The sequence below is a fragment of the Hemicordylus capensis genome, chromosome 3 (assembly GCF_027244095.1).
Source record: "Hemicordylus capensis ecotype Gifberg chromosome 3, rHemCap1.1.pri, whole genome shotgun sequence".
NCBI lineage: Eukaryota > Metazoa > Chordata > Lepidosauria > Squamata > Cordylidae > Hemicordylus > Hemicordylus capensis.
This window is the reverse complement of record NC_069659.1, coordinates 11,519,768-11,539,686: the sequence shown is the minus strand read 5'-3', so window position 1 is coordinate 11,539,686 and position 19,919 is coordinate 11,519,768. Positions and strand designations below refer to the sequence as shown.

The window sequence follows — 19,919 nt, the reverse complement described above, 5'->3', positions numbered from 1 at the left end:
TATTTGAAAACAGTTTGCAAATACAAATCAAGCTTCTTCCTCCATGCATTTGCTACCAGTTGTTTTCTTTCTGATTCAAGAAAGAACAACAAAAAAATGGGAGGAGAAACAGGATCATTCTAGGAAAGAGCACGCTCTCTCTCTCTCTCTCTCTCTCTCTCTCTCTCTCTCTCTCTCTCTCTCTCATCTCTTCTACCTGGCTTTCTTCTCTAACCCCAGCAAATCATGGTGTAGAAGAAGTGATCCCCCCCCCCTCAAAATAGTAGAACCCGGGTCACGAGATGAAATTGATTAGCAATACCATTGTGCTTCTTCCCACAACAGATAATTAATTTATGGCATTCATTTCGCCAAGATGTCTTAAAGGCCACCTGCTTAGATGGCTTTAAAAGGGGATCAGGCAAATGCATGCAGAAGGTCTAGCAATCGCCATTTATTTGTTTTTCATACATTTATTAGTTGCTTTTCAGCTAAATAAACTCTTTGGGCAGCTTACAAAATTATACCAGATACATTACTACTATTCAGCAGCCCCAGGTGGCATAACTGCCTGTTAAACCACCATGAAGGTCCTGCTCTCATGACTCCCCTGAACGATGATAGTGTTGGAGATCCAGCTCCAGAGAGCATCAACCTTTTACACCAATAAACATAATGGCCACTAGGAGCATTGGGATTAGAAAAAGTCAGTTAACCTCTCCTTCTCTTTCCTATTTATCTCTGCTTCTATGACCCCCTCAATTGATAGAATGTACTCAGGAACTTCCTAGGAGTGACTTTCTTCCTTTTCCTCTTCCTCTTCTTCCCAGAATTCTTCTATAGGTCTCACTCTGACCACCACAAAGCTAGCAGCTAGGGTATAGGTCTTCCCTGTCATCATGTTGATTAGTTTAACCTTAAATCAATCTCCATGCATATCATTTACAAATGGTTGCCCCCAAGACCCTGAGGCAAGTCTCACGATCAGTGAGACTTGCTGGGAAGGGGGTTGCGGGGACAGTGGGCTTAGCCAGACAATCAAGGCAGCAGCCCTGGTCACAGATCCAGCAGGGGCTGCAGGGATTGGAGGCCACACTGCTCCCAGATGTTCTAGGATGTCCCGCATGAGATCGCGGGGCATCCCAGAGAGACCCCCCGGGCCGGGAGGCTTGTTTCAGCCTCCCAGCGGGGGTCTCCCCTTTGGAACATAGGAAACTGCCATATACTAAGTCAGACCATTGGTCTATCTAGCTCAATATTGTCTTCACAGACTGGCAGCGGCTTCTCCAAGGTTGCAGGCAGGAATCTCTCTCAGCCCTAGCTTGGAGATGCTGCCAGGGAGGGAACTTGGAACCTTCTGCTCTTCCCAGAGCGGCTTCATCCCCTAAGGGGAATATCTTGCAGTGCTCACACATCAAGTCTCCCATTCAGATGCAACCAGGGCAGACCCTGCTTAGCTATGGGGACAAGTCATGCTTGCTACCACAAGACCAGCTCTCCTCGCCCATGTGTTGCTGTGCTGCAGAGCCGTGCCGCAGCAACACGCGATCAAAAAGACCGGGTTAGTGGAGCGCTCACTCCGCTAACCTCGTCTAAGGGGAGGGGGAATTAGGAGGGTTTGCTGCCAGGAGCCACGCAGCTACCGTGGCAGCAGGCGATAGGGCAAAAGTGGGCTAGGCTCCCTTAGCCTGCTTTTGCTCCATCATGACAATCCCCTCCCTGTTAGCTTCTGCGGTAATGAGAGTGAGTTTGCTCCTGAAATACTCTGCTATATATATTGAAGTAGCCTGCTCATAAACCCTTACAGGTTTGGGCACCCCAGGCTCGCACTTTAAACATTGCTTATCTCCAACAGCGAGAACTCAAGGAGGCACCTGAAGCCTCTTCAGCAGCAATTTGGTCCTTCTAAAGTAGCTTCCTTTTCTCATGTTGGCCAGCCATGTGCCTGCAGGAACTGAATTCTGGGTCGTGGTATGTAAACAAGACAACCCAAACCAGGGAAAGGATTTAGAGACCACTCCCCATGCTGAAGGAGCGGTTGACTGCCTGTCCCCTTTGTAACATCTGGACTGAGATATGAGGTTCTCCATCTCAGACAGTACTGGATTTCTCATCGTCATTTGAATAACTCAGCTTCAATGAATTTCTCCTGCTCATATTACCTCACATTTGATTGCGTCTAAAAAAAAGGAGTGAAATGAAGTTGTGGGAATCAAATGGTACATTTTTGCTCACATGAAATAATGGCTTCTGAGAGAAATGAATTTGAATAATCTGTAATTCATAAATACAGCAGGGGTCTGCTTTTCCTGTCGGAGTGGAATGTAATTTAAAAATGGCACTTTTGCAGATATAAATTCGGGATGATCAGAATGTTTCACGTTGCTGTTGCTTGTGATTATTTGCGTGATCCCAAAGCAAAGCAGGATGTTTCCTTTGTATGGGATTCCTTCTTTCCTCTAGCAAGTTCCATGAGGAAATTGCCTTTAATGGAACATTTTTGTCAGGAAGGGATGCAGAGGATCCAATGTACACAGCATTGTGCAAAATGAAATTGAGTGGAATCTGCTTGGTTTGCAGCCACTTTGTTTCACACACAGGGAACACAGGAAGCTGCCTTAGACCCAGTCAGATCATTCGCCCATAGCCCAATATTGGCTACACTGACTGGCAGCAGCTCTCCAAAGTTTCAGGCAGGAGTCTCCCCAACTCTTCCAAGAGATGTCAGGAAGACAGGAAGTGATCGGGGGGGGGGATCCTTTTGGACTTGCACCTCCTGCTTGAACAGCAGGTGGAGGCAACGGCCAGAAGTGCTTTTGCCCAGCTTCATCTGGTTCGCCAATTACACCCTTACCTTGATCAGCAGGCACGAATGACAATGACCCATGCCCTTGTTATCTCCCGCTTAGATTATTGTAACGCTCTCTATCTAGGGTTTGCTTTGAGGACGACTGGGAAGCTACAACGGGTCCAGAATGCAGCTGCTCACCTACTCATGGGTGCCAGAAAATATGACAGGGTAACACCTCTCCTGCAGTCGCTACAGTGGTTACCCATTCACTTCCGAATTCAACTTAAAGCCCTGGTTCTTACCTTCAAAGCCATGCGTGGCTTGGTGCCTGTTTACCTACAGAATCGCCTCTCCCACCCAGTTACATCCTTTCCAGTTAGATACTCTCAGATGGCCCTTTTGTCGGTCCGATTTGGAGTTCTAGGACCCGCAAAAGGGCCTTTTCGGTTGCTGCCCCAATCTTTGGAACTCACTTCCCCTTCAGATTCATCTAGCCCCTTCCTTACTGATCTTCAAATCTCTATTGAAGACTTTTCTTTTTTCACCATGCTTTTGCCCTGTCTACTTTAGTTTTTAATTTAGTATGCAATCTTTAATGTTACCTCATTTACATGTGTTTGTACACCTTCCAGAGTCTTTGGAGTGGGCAGTATGTTTAATGTTTCTAATAAATAAATAAATGTCAGGGCTTCTGCATGCAAGAAGATGCTCTTCCACAGAACTATGGCCCCATCCCTGAAGAGGATTATTTTACCGTCCTCACACGTGGTCTCCCATCCAAATGCAAACTAATGCAGACTCTGCTTAGCACGGGACAATGCATGCTTGCTACCAAAAGACCAGATCTCCTCCCCCAGCACAAACTACTACTACTGCAAAAATACTCTGTGTTACTCCGGAGTGCATTTAAAACTTTCATTAGATCTGGATACATGTTGTGTTAGTCCAGGCCTGCACAACATAAGGGCCTGGGGACCGGATCCAGCCCACAGGGACGTTTTTTGCTGCCCCCCCAGGTAGGCATATCCTGCAGCAACAGTAGGGGCCATGAAGGACTTGGTCTGCCCTGTTGACAGGCAGCCGCTCAATGCAGTTGGCTTCTTGGGACCAGATGAGATGCCTGTGGCAGCAGGTTAGCCAGTTGCGGCTGCTTGAGCAGCAACAGTGACAATGGATGGAGTGGGTTGGAACAATGGCGGCCGCAGCATCAGGCTGCACAGGCAGAGCGCACCCCAGAAAGGCAGAGGGTCATTATTTTGCTTAGTTCCTTCTTCTCTGAGACGGCCCGCCCTCTCCAGAACCTGCCTTACTATGCCATCCTATGCATGGTTACTCAGAAATATGCCCCATGGTGAACAAAGTGAGGCTTAAACCCATGCAAGCATGTCTGGGATTTTAGCCTGAAAGCAACAGCGATTTAAGAAGAGGGGAGGGCTTGGCAATGGTTTGGGGCCGGCATGGATTCCAGGTGCCCCACATGGCCTCTGTGCATGCGTGGAGGCCATTTTAGTGTCCTCCACACCTGTGCAGAGGCCCGAACCGGGCCTGAACCAGGCCCAAACTGAACCAGGCCCAATCAGGAGGAGGCCAGTGGGGTTGGGGTAGGGCCACCGGCACCACTGGCACTTTTAAAGTACTTGCTTACTCCCACCCACTCTACTTTTAGGGAAGCCCCCCTGCCCCCCCCTTACAACTAAAGGTGAATCCTCACCAGATTCCCCTTTACCAGAAAAGTTCCGAGCCGGGTCGGGTCAAACCCAGCCCCATTCAGTTTGAACTCAGATTGATCGAGGTCAGTCCAGTTCAACACCAAACCCTTTGAGCCAAGCTGGCTCGACATCAAGACCAGCTCAAACCAAGCCGGCTCACACACCCCTAGTGAGGAGGTAACTGCAGGACCTCCATTCTTTCCAAGGAAGACCAGGGTCTCCTGGGATGGATAAGAAAAAAGGTGGTGGTGGGATCTGAGCCAATGGGCATTCAGGACTGAGAAAGAAAAAGTGCCTTCAGGGGTTGTGCAGGTCAGGAAGTTGGAGAAACAATCAGCAGCAACAGTAGTAGAAAGCAGTTAAGGGATGTAGGCCCAGTAGTGCCATGAAATGAGGCTGCAAGGGACATCCACAAGCTCTGCAGGCTCACACACTTAGCTGGTTCAGAATCTCATCGCCAAAAGTTTTATAGCTGCTTCCCTCACAAACACAAAGAAATCTTATGAAGATTAACTAAAATTTTATTCAGCAACAACTCCATTTTCTCCTTCTCCTCCCTTTTCCTTTCTGACTCCACCCCCCACACTCTCTACAGGATCCCTACTGGGCGAACCTCTCAACAACACAACTTAAAATATTACTAGATAGTCAGTCATCAACAACAGTTAGTTAATTTTAATTTTAAATAATTAATGCACTGAAAACTAACCTCAGCCCCCACAAATCTGGGGTATACGAGATGTTCACGCCTGCAATATTTCACTACAGCTATTCAGCCGAGGTGCAATGAACATACATATATAGGGTGCTGGTCAACGACCGTGATAAAGATTATGATTATGATTACATATATAGGGGCAACATTATGTAGAGTCCTCTCTGCATCATCAGGAATGCTCCCTCTGCAGGATTTTTGTATGCACAAAAGCTTTCTTCTGCCATTGAAATGAATGGTCTGACTCAGTATAAGGAGCTTCCTCCTATGTTCCTTACTTCAGCAACATTTCTAATTGTTGCATTATCTCTGTTGCTCTCCTATCCCTGTAAGTTTTATTTTGTTTGTTTGTTTGTTTGTTTATCTTTTCTATTTATTATTATATTTTATTTTTATTATTATTACATTTCTAGCCCAGTCTTCCTCTGAGGAGCTCAGTATATGGTTCCCCGATCAGGATATAAATATAACAAATAATTTAAAAACAAAACAAAACACATCTGCACATCTTTTATGATTTACAGAGAGCATAGGTTCTCTGTAATATTTACCCAATCTGATTAATATGTTTTGAAGTCATTGCTTCTAACTGTGGTTAAAATGCGGCATTAAGGCGCTTAAACAGCCTCCTTATTAGCATTAGCATGATAGTCAAGACACATTATACTGGGCTAATAAATTTATTTTTTATGTAATGGAAATGCCATCAAAGCGCAGTTAATCTGAATTGAATTAGATTATAATTGGTGCTTTTGTGCGTAAGGAATAGAAATGCTTCTTTATTGTCTCCAGCTGACAATGCAAAAAAGACTCCCCACTCCCCCCACTTACTGGAGACGTGAATCTGGCAAATTCCTCTGGCTGTGTCATAGTGTTGCCCAGGGACCTGTTGGAGGCCATTGCCAGGTGGAAAGTCCCTGTACTCTGGTCTGAACATACATAACCACAAGTGTGGATGTGCCTTTTCCTGGGGGGAGGGCACTGAACAAGAGCAAAAACTGAAACTGGAGAATATTTGGCCTGGCTCCAAACACAATGCACCCATTTTACTCATCGTATGATCTATCAAATACTGTGGCCAGGATCATGTCCTGTTCCAGGCAGGGGTCAATGGCCGAGCTGAGGCCTCTCTGAAGACAGGAATCCAAATGCTGGTCAGTGTGGCAGGAGAGACACAGACATCTGACAGCTCCAGGTGAAACAAAGTTGTGGGGGGCAGCAGGAGAGAGAAAGAGAAAGTGCAAGAGCTGGGTCCAACAGGGCAAGTTGGATGTTGCTCCAGAGGATGCTTGGAGCTGATGTCCAATTCATAAAGTTGGGCAGGGAACCTGTCTTCGTCCCGTCCCTTCCATAGGGAAGGCTGTGTAATTTAAAGAGGCCTTGACCAATTTTGTAAGTGCTGATTTCAGCAGTGCTGGGGTGTGGGTGTATTTGAACTGGCAGGTCCTCAGGTGCTCCTCCAAATCAAAAGCAGGTGTGTGTCCTTCAGTTGTACTGGGAATGCTCAGTCCAGCTCCCCCATTTCCACTGGCGGGTGAGGGGCAGTGGTGTGGTGTCACCCAGAGTCTGTCATAATGTCATCCCCTGAATTGTCCACCTCTCCCACAAATGAGGCAGGTCTCAAATCCAGGATCAAATCCGGCCTCAGAGGCAAGATGCATCTGAACAACCAGTTACAGGAGAGCAACAGCAGGGAGTTATTCGCACATGGCTTCATGCTGCGGGGTAAATGTTGAGCAAAGCCACTTTGAATCACACTCGTGGCACTGAGGGAAGCAGCCCCTCCCCTCTGCTCTTGGGTTTGCTTTTGATGCAAGTTCACATGACATTCCTCTTTTTTTTTTAACTTCTAGCCAGTGGGGGGCGGGCGAGAGAGGGAGAGAGTATTGAAGAGCTACATCTGCATTTCTGAAGAGAGTATCCCTCTTATCATGCTAATGATTCTACGTCAGTGGCTCTCCCTATTTGCCCTGGCGTTTTCAGAAAAAGTAGCTTAAAACAAGCATTTTAAAAACCCAGAAATACATCAAGATAAGCTAGAATTCACAAGACAAAGCCCAATTTGTGTGCGGAGTGGGTCCAAAGATCTCGAAGAGACTTCGGGATAAGTTTGGCTGGTGTATGAACTCACACACTCTCTTCTGAAGGAGATTCAAGGTAGAAGCCCTGTCTGTAAAGCTTCCAGGAGAAAGAGCATGCCCTCACCTCTTGCCTGTGGGATTCTCAGAGGCATCCGGTGGGCCACTGTGAGCAACAAGATGCTGGACTAGATAGGCCTTGGGCCTGATCCAGCAGGGCTGTTCTTATGTTCCTAATATATCAGGGATCATCATCATCATCATCATCAATGTGTCTGTATGGTGCCTTTCAATAATAAATTATGCCAAAAGCAGCTTACAATACATAAGAAAACAATGAAAATCACATTATAACAGTATACAGGAAGTCCCCAACAGGATACAGGAAGTCCCCAACTTACAAGCGGATTGTGTTCCAAAAATTTGCTTCATAACTTGGAACAGATATAATTCCCAAGAGCGACAACTTGTTTGTATGTGCAGGTCAATGCTTGTAATATGTTAATGTAATTAACATTAAAATATTTAATATTAAGATTAATATTAACACATTACATTATGTAATATATTAACATATTACATTATTAACATTTTACATTATGTTAACATAATATAATATGTTAATAGAGCTTTGTATACACAGATGATTGTAAGGCAGATGTTCATAACTCAGGGAGATCCTTATCACAACAACTATTACAATAGAATATCAACATTACATTAATACTGTAATAATTAATTTCAGCAGTACAGTTATCTCTCGCCAATCACGAGGGTTCCATTTCGGGAAACCCTTGAGGTTGGCGAATTCGTGGTTGGAAAGCAATAGAAATGCATTGGAAACAGGGGGTTAGAGGAATTGCAGTCAGAAAAAGACCAAAAAATACAGTTAAAAATAGGAGAAATAGAAAATCACCACGTGAGCCCCCCAGGTCACCTTGTGAGCCTGCAAAATCATCCCTGAGCCCCCAAAATCACTCCAGAACCCCTGAAAATCACCCCCTGGGCCCCAGAAATCACCCCTGAGTAGGGATGTGCGAACTGGTTCGGAAGTTCAGTTCGGGGGTTCGATGGTTTGGGTTCAGGTTTTTGTTTGTTTTTAATTATTGTTTTTTATTTACCTAGCCCCTTCAGGGGACTTCCTAAAGGCTGGGGGGGGGGTTTCCGCGAAGGTCCACCCGCCGGCTTCAGTAATCCCCGCCGTAGCCCGGTTTACTGTAGTTTCTGGCCTGTTCTGGCCTCCGTAAGTAGGCATGGTGGCCATTTTGCCTGCTGCTGCGCATGCACAAATGGCCTCTGTCTGGCATGGTGGCAGCCTTTTTTTTTTAATGGACCTTGGAGTTCTTCTAGTCCAGCCCTCTTTTAAAGCCTCCAGTGAAGGAGAACCCCCCAGGATGCATAAGGCAAACTGTTCCACAGTCCAGCAGCAATTACAGTTAGGAAATTCTTTCTAAGGTCCAGCCTGAATCTGCTTCCTTGTAATTTCAATCCATTGTTTCTAGTTCTGCCCTCAGGAGCAACAGAAGTCAACTTCTCCATCTACATGAAAGCCTTTCATATGTTTGGAGACGACTATTCTACAGGCCAGATGTATCCTGCTCCTTCAATCATTCCTAATTTAGTAACCAGTCTTTGAGGAGAGCTGGTCTTGTGGTAGCAAGCACGAATTGTCCCCTCTGCTAAGCAGGGTCCACCCTGGTTTGCATTTGAATGGGAGACTACATGTGTGAGCATTGTAAGAAATGGGGCCGCTCTGGGAAGAGCACCTGCCTGCTTGCACGCAGAAGGTTCCAGGTTCCCTCCCTGGCATGTCCAAGAAAGGGCTGAGAGTGACTCCTGCCTGTAACCTTGGAGAAGCTGCTGCCAGTCTGTGTAGACAATACTGAGCTAGATGGACTAATGATCTGACTCAGTAGAAGGCAGCTTCCTATGTTCCTATGGTTAACTGCCCTGGAGGAGTCGTGTTCACCACCACCAGTGGTGTGTGGGGCCCCTCCTCTGTGCCAATGGCCCCAAACCCCACGACTGACCACCTGGTGAGGCAGGCAGGTAAGCAGAGATGACAGCTATTCCTTGCTGTCACCATGCACCCAACCTCCTACTCACTTGAGTGGGGCATGGAGGATGTAAGAAGGGGTGAGGAGGAGGAGGAAGATAGGAGGTCCAGCAAGAGCACATTGCTCAGTGCCTCCTTTGGGAGTGGAGAGTGAGAAGTTTGGAATTGAGTGGGTTGTAAAGCATCATGTAAGCAAAGTTTCTTAATTGTTTCCCTCGTGTTCCCCATTCCTTTACAATGCTTGTCACTCATCAGCATTTGCACAGCAGTGATAAATGCTTTATTTACATGGAAACATCTCAGCTGACGCCCACAGGAAGCAGAAGGTGGTAGTCAAAACGTTCCCATATCATTAGAACGGATTTTTGAGTTTACGGCTTACATGTCACTAATATCCATAAGGTAAATGTAAACCAAGAGAGAGTTAGCTACAAGATACCAGATCTTGAAACTTCTTATATTAACCCCATAAGGACTGTTTTTAAAAAATGTGTTTTAAGATAAGATATATAAAAAATGTGTTTTAAGAAGATAAGACATTACAGAAAAAGAAAGAAAAGGAAAGGCCTACCTTTCTCTACAAATTTGATGAGGCATATCATGGAGTGGCTGTAATTTGACCTTTAGCCCCTGTTCCTGGCCCCTAGATTAGTTGATAGGTGGCCACCGTACTTTATTGGGATACTGACTCCTGCAAATGGAGTACACAAAGATAGACTTTATTTTTCAATCAAACTTTAACCTACAGGTTCCCAACCTTGGGTCCCCAGATGTTGTTGGACTACAACTCCCATCATCCCCTGCCACAGTGGCCTGTAGCTCTGGAAAATATCTCTGTCTGAAACCCTGGGGAACTGCTGCCAGTCAGTGTAGACAATACTGAGCTGGATATACCAAGGACTGACTCACTAGGAAGCAGGTTCTGGTGTTTATATCCCAAGACGCTTCAATAATGTTGGCTACTAGATGGGATATAAATATTCTGAATAAATGAACACTCTTTAAAAATGATTATATTATCTCTGGGATTTTCTAAGTTTAAGTAGAAAAATCATGCCCTTTCAGCTCAGCTGCACCAATGAATCAACTCATGCTTTAGTTGAAAATATCAAGCTGTCATATACCCTTGGTCCATCTGTTATCTACTCTGGCTGGTAGCAGTTCTCGAAGGTTTCAGGAACAGTTCTTTCTTACCACTTGCTACTTCATTCCATTAATTTGAGGTGCCAAGGATTAGAACTTGGGCACTGCTGGCCTGAGACCAAATGGTACCCTGGGCAAGGAATCTCTTTAGTGCTCCATCTCTTTTCATTCAACTTTTAAATAGCTTATTTGTATCACATTTGTAGCCCCTTTCATGACTTTGATCCATGATCTGCTGGCATGATATCTCCTAGGCAATGGATCTGCATGCATTATTTATTATTCTTTCTTGTTTACACCGTCAGACAGGTGTTATTGACTGGTTTGTCAATCCAGACATTGAGTCCTTCCCAAGGACCTGGGATGGCTGAATTTTATCATCAATACTGTTGGTTATTATAGATATCGTTGCAGAATATAGGCTGTTCCCAGTAAAGCTGCTTTTTGTAATTGGCTGATGGTGATTTCTGCGGCCCCTATGGTGTTGAGGTGCTCTTCAAGGTCGTTTGGGACTGCACCCAGGGCGCCAATTACCACTGGGATTATTTGGGTCTTTTTCTGCCACAGCCTTTCAATTTCAATTTGTAGATCTTTGTATTTTGTGATTTTTTTCTATTTCTTTTTCTTCTATTCTGCTATCCCCTGGTATTGCTATGTCGATTATTTTAACTTGTTTTTCTTTCTTCTCGGCTACAGTTATATCTGGTGTATTGTGTGGCAGATGTTTGTCTGTGTATTATTATTATTATTATTATTATTATTATTATTATTAATTCGATTTCTATACTGCCCTTCCAAAAATGGCTCAGGACAGTTTACATAGAGAAATAATAAATAAGTAAGATGGATCCCTGTCCCCAAAGGGCTCAAAATCCAAAAAGAAACACAAGATAGACACCAGCAACAGTCATTGGGGGTACTGTGCTGGGGCTGGATATGCATGATTTGTAGATCTGTATGTACTCAAGTAATCTATAAAGCCAATAAAGAATAAATACATTTCCAGTCTTTTTCTTTTTCTTTTAAATTAAGAATAACACAAATGCCTCATGTCACTCCAAGCCTGGCACCCCAGGTGGCGGCCTGGGTCACCTGCCCTGAAACAGAGACTCTCTGCACACAGAGCAGAGATCTATGGCCCTTCCCATCGTTGATGAATCTGCTGATGAAACTGATTCATGTTTGTATCCTTACCTAGTAAAATATGTGCCAGGCAAGGTGGTGGCAGGGAGGCTGGAAACTACTTTGATAATAGGCACACTGGCTGTATCATGTGTGCATCACTCTGCCGGCAACGACTTGACTTGTGTGGGGTAAGCACGGCTTTAACTGATCCCTGCAGACGGATGGAAAATTTAATTTGCAGCACTTTAAATCCTCGCCACTTCCTAAGTTGAAGCACACCTGCAGCCAGGAGCTCAGAGCTGCTGCCAAGTTCCAGCGTTCGGATGCAAAAGCTCTCCGTGTGCGAAGTACAGATGATCACTGCTTATTGTTACGGCCTCACTGTATCGCTACCGAGCTTCAGTTTCACAAATCATCTCTCCTCTGTCATTTTTCAGCAGCTGTTGCCCGGCTGCACAAGCAGCTCCCTCCCCCTCCCTCCAAATGCTATTTCACAAAACAGAAAACTGGGGGGGGTCAGTTCTCTTGCACATTTTGTATAGATGGGGTGGGGGGCTGGCATGGAAAACACCCCAGTTCCTGCAGGGAGAAATCCCAAATTCTCTGTGTACAAATTATACAAATAATTCAAATTATTTCCATATCTATTATTTACTTTTTACATTTGCATAGTGCCCTTCCTCCAAGTTAGAGAAACACATCACTGGTGTGGAGAGCTGGTCTTGTGGTAGCAAGCGTGACTTGTCCCCTTAGCTAAGCAGGGTCTGCCCTGGTTGCTTATGAAAGGGAGACTAGAAGTGTGAGTACTGTAAGATATTCCCCTCAGGGGGTGGATGGAGCCACTCTGGGAAGAGCATCTAGGTTCCATGTTCCCTCCCTGGCAGCATCTCCAAGGTAGAGCTGAGAGAGATTCCTGCCTGCAACCTTGGAGAAGCTGCTCCCAGTCTGTGAAGACAATACTGAGCTAGATAGACCAACGGTCGGACTCAGTGCATGGCAGCTTCCTATGTTCCTAGCCGACATCCTGACTAAATCTAATAAAGGAAATCCTGCTGAAATTTAGTGGCCCTTCAGAGTAACTCTTGAGTAGGACTATTGAGTAACTTCGTTTGGATGTCAGCCAGTAAATTGAGCCTATTAGAATATGAAAACATGCTATGCAATATGAAAGGAGAAAACCCCAACAGCAGGGCCAGCTCCAGGTTTGGGCACTCAGCAAAGAGGTCTCTGGTGGGCTCCCTCTCCTTGTGGTGGCCGCAGATTCAGGTTTCTTTCACTCTTTGCAGGACAGCAGCAGCAGCAACTACAGTGTTCCAGCTCAGCGTTCTCCAAATGGCAACAATGCTTGATTGTAGGATCATTTGGAAGATGGGCCTGTAGTTCAGAGGCAGAGCATCTGCCTTGTATGCAGAAGGTCCCTGGTGCAATTGCTGGCATCTCCAGGTAGGGCTGGGAGAGACTCTTGCCTGGGAAATTGGAGAGGCTGCTGCCAGTCTGGGTAGACAATAAGGAGCTAGATGGACCAGTGGTCTCACTCGGTAGAAAGCAGCTTCCTAAGCTCCTTTCTTTTCTTTTCTTTGTAGGGAATGGGGCTGTAGCTCATTGATAGAGAGTCTTCTTTGCTTGCAGAAGGACCAAGGTTCAGTCCCTGGCAGCATCTTCAGAGAGGGCTGGGGAAGACTCCTGCCTGAAACCTTAGAGAACTGCTGTCAGTGTAGGCAGTACTGAGCTAGATGGACCAAGAGTCAGACTCAAAATAAGGCAGCTTCCTAGGTTCCTAGCTGGTGTGCCACAAAATGCTGGCTGGTGCACCACATCGTATCTCTGAGTCAGCTCCAAAAGTGGACAGTTTAAGTTCCCAAATTTTGGAGGCAGCTCATTCCATAATGCACAGCAAGAGACCCATCCCTCCTGGTGTGTAAGGGGAGGGAGGCACCTCCAAATGTGGGGCATTCAAACACCCTGCCTTTTCAGGTGACTTGCGCTGTAATGACCTCCCAGTGCATAACAAATAAATATACATTTTAATATGTTGGCCACTGGGGGGGGGGGCGGGAACAGAGAGAGAGAGCGCACATGCACACACAGAGACGCATGCACATGCTTGGAGGGCAGTGTGCCTCAATCTTTTTTTGCTTCTTAAAATTGTGCCACAGGCAAGAAAGACCTTGCTCTAGCTGATGGCTAGACTGAACTGGGCCCAGCAACCAACATGTTGTGAAGCTCAGAGTTGCTCCCAAATTGGTGTAATGTAAATTCACATAGCTAACTGTCTAGCAGACATATTTGGTACCAGTTTTCACTCCTGAGAGCACTTCAAAGGCAGCCCAGTGTATAGCATCTTTCAAAATTAAAGCCTGGATGTGACTAAAGCATAAATTCCCACCGCGATAGCATTTTCTGCACACACACACCCTTACCAGGTGAGTGAAAGCATGGAGGCGGGCGTGGGACCACACCTGTTGGCCATGTTCCTGACCTCCACACACTCAACTGGGTGTGTTCAAGGGATCTCCATGTGCATCCAGCTGAACATGCAGAGGTCAACATGGCCAGCAGTGCATAGACACACTGGAGAGCATAGTCAGCATCTGCAGTTATTTCCTGGACTTCATGTGATATGAAGCCATTGCTTTCTAGGAAAGGATGCACAAGGAAATGAGCATAAAGCATTATGGTGAGTGTGTCTTCGGCACCACTGCCCCCTGGACATCTACAAATAGGGTTACTGGAAACCCCATCCCTACTAAATGCATTTTTCCCTGTCTTTCCTTCATGATGGGCAACTTCTTGTGTAAGGGTGGCAAGTAAGTAGGAAGGAACCACTGTCCCAGCAAGCACATGCTCCTAGGGCTTGCTGCCATACTTCTGCTCCTTTCCATGTTGTGCAAACCCAGAAATGTCTGGTTGCCAGTATCAGACCCCTCCCCCATCCCACAATGGACCACTTAACTTCAAATCTATATTACAAATGTTGGGTGTTGCACGGGACCTAACATTGACAACCCAACATTTCTGTCTTTGAATGGCACAGAAAGGGGCAGATGTGCCAGCAAGCACTAGGAGTTAACCCCAGCTAACCCCAGTTAACTCCTGCCAACTGAGCAAAGAGACGCCTCTTAAAGTGGCAATTCTCTTCTATTTGGCAGGGGGAAAGCAACTGGCCCTATCCAAACCCCGGGCCAACATCCCTCCAGTGGCTGTTCCTGGTATCTGTCTCATGTTTCTTTTTAGACTGTGAGCCCTTTGGGGACAGAGGACCATCTTATGTATGCATTATTAATTTAGTATTATTATTATTTCATTCAAACTGCTTTGAGAACTTTGGTTGAAGAGTTGTGTATACTACTGTAGTAGCAGTGGGAGCACATGCTTATGAAGAATGGCGGTTCCCTCCTACGTACTTGCTGTCATTATTTGTGAACCTACCCTAAATTTGTGGGTTTTGTTGTTAATTATTCTAGGCTGGGTGCCAGTCTGATGTTCAGGCCAATAATAGTGCTTTTAGGGAGCAGAAATATTTCTTGAACTCCTTTTACATTCTGTGAATGTAAACAGTTGTTATTGTTCCCTCTTCTTTGCTGCCTTTGCTTCCCCAACCTGCTGGTGCTTTGGTGCTATCTTTTCTGATGATTATGTGAATAGTCACATAGGTCATCCCAGCCAACTAGGGAACACATTTTTAATGGGATAGTGTCATGACATTATGTAACCAATCAGATTTTGTTTGCCATCACTGAGGGCCAATGAAGCCAGTTGAAGTTAAGGACAATACTCCCCTGGCCATAGTCACATAGGCAATCACAGCCAGCTGGGACATTAGAGAGTGTGAAGAGGATGTCAGGATGCTATGTAGCCAATCAGATTTTGCTGTGTGGTGATGTCACTAAAAGCAAACAAAGCCAATTTCGAGGGAGAACCATGCTTCCTGAATTGGCAGTTTCAAGCCCTTTAAGAACAAGGCCTCTCCTCTGTCTATTAACCAGTTTGGGAAAATATTTCAGAAAGTTACAGATTAGGTGGACCCACGTGAGAAATGTGCATGTATGAAGCTGCCTTATACTAAATACTAAATCAGACCACTGGTCCACCTACTTCAGTACGGTCTGCTCTGCCTGGCAGTGCAGCAGTAGCCAGTGTTTCAGACAGGAGGCTGGACTGGACATGCTAGGAATTGAACCTGGTTTCAATTCTGCCACTGAGCTACAGCACCCCTGCTAAACTTTTGTGTTTTTAGGGAAGAGCGGATTCGCCCTTTAATTGTGAAAAGTGATTGGGAGGGATTATCCCATCTCCTAACTGACTAGAATCCTCCAGTGGCTAGTCAGTCTGTTGAATGGCAGTTCTTAAAATGGAGCTTTTAGAGATAGAGAATACAAATAGGATGAATATTTATATTTTATTTATTTATTTATTTATTGTTAAATTTATATACCGCCTTTCATTAAAAATCCCAAGGCGGTTTACAGCAAAAATTTAAACACAAGATGGTAAAAAAGACACCATTAAAATATTAAGTGGAAAAAAATTAAACAAATCTGATTAAGAATTTAAAACAAAAGCATAAAAGCAATATTGAGTACAAAGAGAAGCAGCAGAGAATCAAATAAATGCCTGGGCAAAAAGCCAAGATTTAACACGCTTTCTAAAAACTGTGATGGAGACCGAGAAGCAAATAGCCACCGGGAGAGCATTCCAGAGTCTGGGGGCAGCAACGGAGAAGGCCCTGTCCTGTGTGCACGACAACCGAGCCTCCCTCATTGTCGGCACCCGGAGCAGAGCCCCCTCAGATGACCTCGTCAAGCAGGCAGTAACCAGCTTTTATATACTGCTTTTCAACCAAAGTTCCCAAATTACATAGAGAAATAATAAATAAGATGGCTCCCTGTCCCCAAAGGGTTCACAATCCATAAAAGGAAACATAAGATAGACACCAGCAACAGCCTGTTGTGTTGTGTGTGCTGTGCTGGGGGTGGATAGGGCCCACTGCATGTTTGGGCAGTGTTTCTCCATTTCGCCATACTGTACTGTCTTTCCCCTGCCAGTACAATGATATAATATTACTTAAAATAAGATGTTTATTATAAAAAGAGAGCCATCATCATAGCAGGGTGGAGGGGGCAATCTCAGTAGTCTTCACAAAGCTTTCATTTATACAATAGACTTTTTAAAAAAAAAACAACAGGTGGATTAAAGCAATTTTCTCTTTTGTTTTAATAGATTCCAAGCATGCAAAATTACCTCCACAGAATCACCAATCCTAGTGACAACTGATTTGGGGGTCCTCGATTGAATCTGAGTGACCCTTTCAAGTTCGGCAGCCACGAAAGCATTTAGAACCTTTTAGTTCAGAAATAAAAACTACTAAGGAGGCCATACAGAAGTATAACATTATAGCATTAGAGTGGGGGAGAATAATGGACAAAGAAAGAAAAAAAATCTCCCTCTTTCACTTTACTAGAAGCTGAGGGCACCCTTTAAAACCGATTGCCAGGAGATTCAGGAGAGGGAAAGGAAAGTACTTTTTCACCCAACATTTAAGAGACTCGCAGAAATCACTGCCACCAAAAGACCACTGGTTTTGACAACTTTAAAAGATTTGACAGATTCATGGAAGAGGTGAGACTATAAATTATTGTGGTTATTTGGGGCCTCAATTTCCAGAGGCAGTATGCCACTGAATACCGGTTGCTGCAGGAAGGCTAATGCCTTCAGGGTATACTTGTGGATTCCAGGAAACACTTCAGCAACCACCATTGGGTCGGTGGGGGGGAGGTATGGCCAGGGATCTCCTCTGCCCTAGAAAGATCTCTTCCCCTAGCTACTTAACCTGAGCTCTGGTTCTTAGAGCAGATTGTCACCAACATGCTGTACTATGAATATTCAAAACAATCATTCCTGCCCTTGCATCCTTTTCCGGTTGTGCACATCAGAGGTTTGGGGTGTGCAGTGGATGAACCCACAATGAGTAGCTGCATAGGAGCATAGGAAGCTGCCCCCTACCGAGTCAGACCATTGGTCCATCTAGCTCAGTATTGTCTACCCAGACTGGCAGTGGCTTCTCCAAGGTTGCAGGCAGGAATCTCTCTCAGCCCTGTCTTGAAGATGCTGCCAGGGAGGGAACTTGGAACCTCAGATGCTCTTCCCAGAGCGGCTCCATCTCCTGAGGGGAATATCTTACAGCGCTCACATGTAGTCTCCCATTCAAATGCAAACCAGTGCAGACCCTGCTCAGCAAAGGTGACAATTCATGCTTGTTACCACAAGGCCAGCTCTCCTTCCATTGGCGGCTCAAACAAATCCAATACAACAGAGTTTAAATGCTTCTGCTTGCATTCACCCCTCACTGCCCATGTGTTTCCTCCTCCTTCCTCTTCCCCTATTCTCTCCTCACTGTCAAACTTTAGATTATAAATTACTTGAGGCAGGGAATAATTGGTTATGTAGTTGACATTGGAGTTGCCCAGGGCAACTTCGATGTTCACTTTGGGACCGAGTTGTCAGGCAGCTCAGGACTTCATAGTGGCCATGACAACTATGGGCCTTTCTCAAGTGGTCTTGGGGCTGGTGCATATTACTCGTCACATGCCCGATTTAGTCTTTTGCTCCGATCAGGGAGGTGTTCCGTGGGTGCCGATTCCTATGGTTTCCACTTTGTCATGGATGGACCACCATCTGATTAAGGTTCTATTCACAGCCCCTAACCACCTTTTGGGGGGTAAAGGACCTATTAGGTTAGCCTGCCCGAGAAGGCTATTGGATCCAATAGGATTCCAAGAAACCTTGGAAGGTTTTAAGGTGGTCTCTGCCAGTGATTCTGTTGATATAGTGGTGAAGATTTGGAATAATGAAATCACTAGGGTAGTAGACAGGATCACTTCTATATTAGCTCTGTAGTATATGGAAGAACTCCGGAAGTTGAAGCAGCAAGGTAGATGACTGGAGCACATGTGGAGAAGGATTCGACTCAAATCCGACACAGGGCACAACTGAAGATCGATGCTCTGGCAAAACATGTGGCAAAGAAGCAGTTTTTGCCACACGTATTACATCTGCATGCTTACTGGCTAAGGCACCAGCTGCAGCCCCTCCTCGATAGATATAGCTGGGCCACAGTTACCTGTGACCTGGTAGTGGTTCATTTGGATCACTGTCATGCATTGTGTGTGGGATTGCCTTTGAAGACTTCTCAGAAGCTTGAGTTAGTACAAAATGTGGCAGCTAGATCCCTGGCTGGGACCAGCTACAGGGAACATAACTTGCCTGTTTTAAAACAGCTGCCGGTTCACTTCCAGACGTGATTCAAAGTGCTTGCTGTCTGGCTCTGAATGGCTTAGGACCGGGCTATGTGATGCACTGTCTTCTCCCACGTGAGCAGGTGGTCGTTTCATGAGGCGGTCATCTCAGGTGGTAAAGTAATAGGCCACTGGCAGCAGGCACAGCCCTGGCCTTCGCCACTGCCATGGGAACAGCTCTTTGGGACCGACTTGACCCTTGCAAGCTTTGCAAGGAGCACAAGAGGAGAAGAGGCTGCTGGCAAGCTTCCCTCCTTCCTGCCCAACGTTCCACTTTCAAAACTTGCAAGAGTCCTCTTTAAATGGGTGCTGGCCATCCACCAGGGGTGTGGGGCAAGGCAGCATTTCACTACAACTCCCAGAATCCCCAAGCAAAAGCCATTGCAGCTGGGGATTCTGGGAGTTGTAGTCCACAACATCTGGGAATCCCTGTTAGAGGGAACACTGCCTGGTGGGCACTACCTTGGGCTACACCTGCACAAACCTTTCAATCTTCATCTGAGACCGAATTCCAGGCCAGGTTGTGAGAGGACATGAAAACAGGCAGTCAGTGACTAGGGAGAAGGAAGGCCTTTTGGGTTGTACCACAGATGTGGAATGCCCTTCCCAGGGAAACTTAGCTGGCACTCACCAATGTCTTTTCAGCACCAGGCAAAGACTTTTTAAAAATCCACCCAGTTCAAGTATTTTTGTATCTGGTTATAGTGTTGTCATAATGTCATAATGATTTGCTGGAATTTACTATTTATTTATTTTTTGCAGCTGCTTTTCTGATGTTATTGGTTTTTTATTATTCCATTGTGGTTTTTATATATGGGTTTAACATCCTGTTGAAAAGTGCTCTGGACTCTTCTTTTTGAAGGAAGCCTAGAAAGTTGCTAAATAAATAATTAGGTCATTCACAGGACCAAGCTGGGGCTGGCTTAGGGGGAGGCAGGCTCCTACCTGCCTCCTTCCAGATGATTAGAGGCTCCTTTTGGCTCTGCCAAGTGCCAGTTGTGCACTCAGACCATCAGCGCAGCAGCAAT

At 45.5% G+C, this 19,919-nt stretch overlaps 1 protein-coding gene across 6 annotated transcripts in view; it reads left to right on the top strand.

Moving 5' to 3' along the window:
• TENM4 (teneurin transmembrane protein 4) overlaps nucleotides 1–19,919 on the top strand; it is a 1,105,140-nt gene that overhangs the window by 214,879 nt on the left and 870,342 nt on the right. Inside the window, exon 1 of one of the 6 annotated variants that reach the window (XM_053305919.1) lies at nucleotides 17,009–17,215. The exons of the other annotated variants lie outside the window; for them this stretch is intronic. The gene's annotated coding sequence lies outside the window, so the exon portion shown is untranslated. Of the gene's footprint in view, nucleotides 1–17,008; nucleotides 17,216–19,919 lie in introns of those variants that run through there. 6 annotated transcript variants of the gene reach the window in all.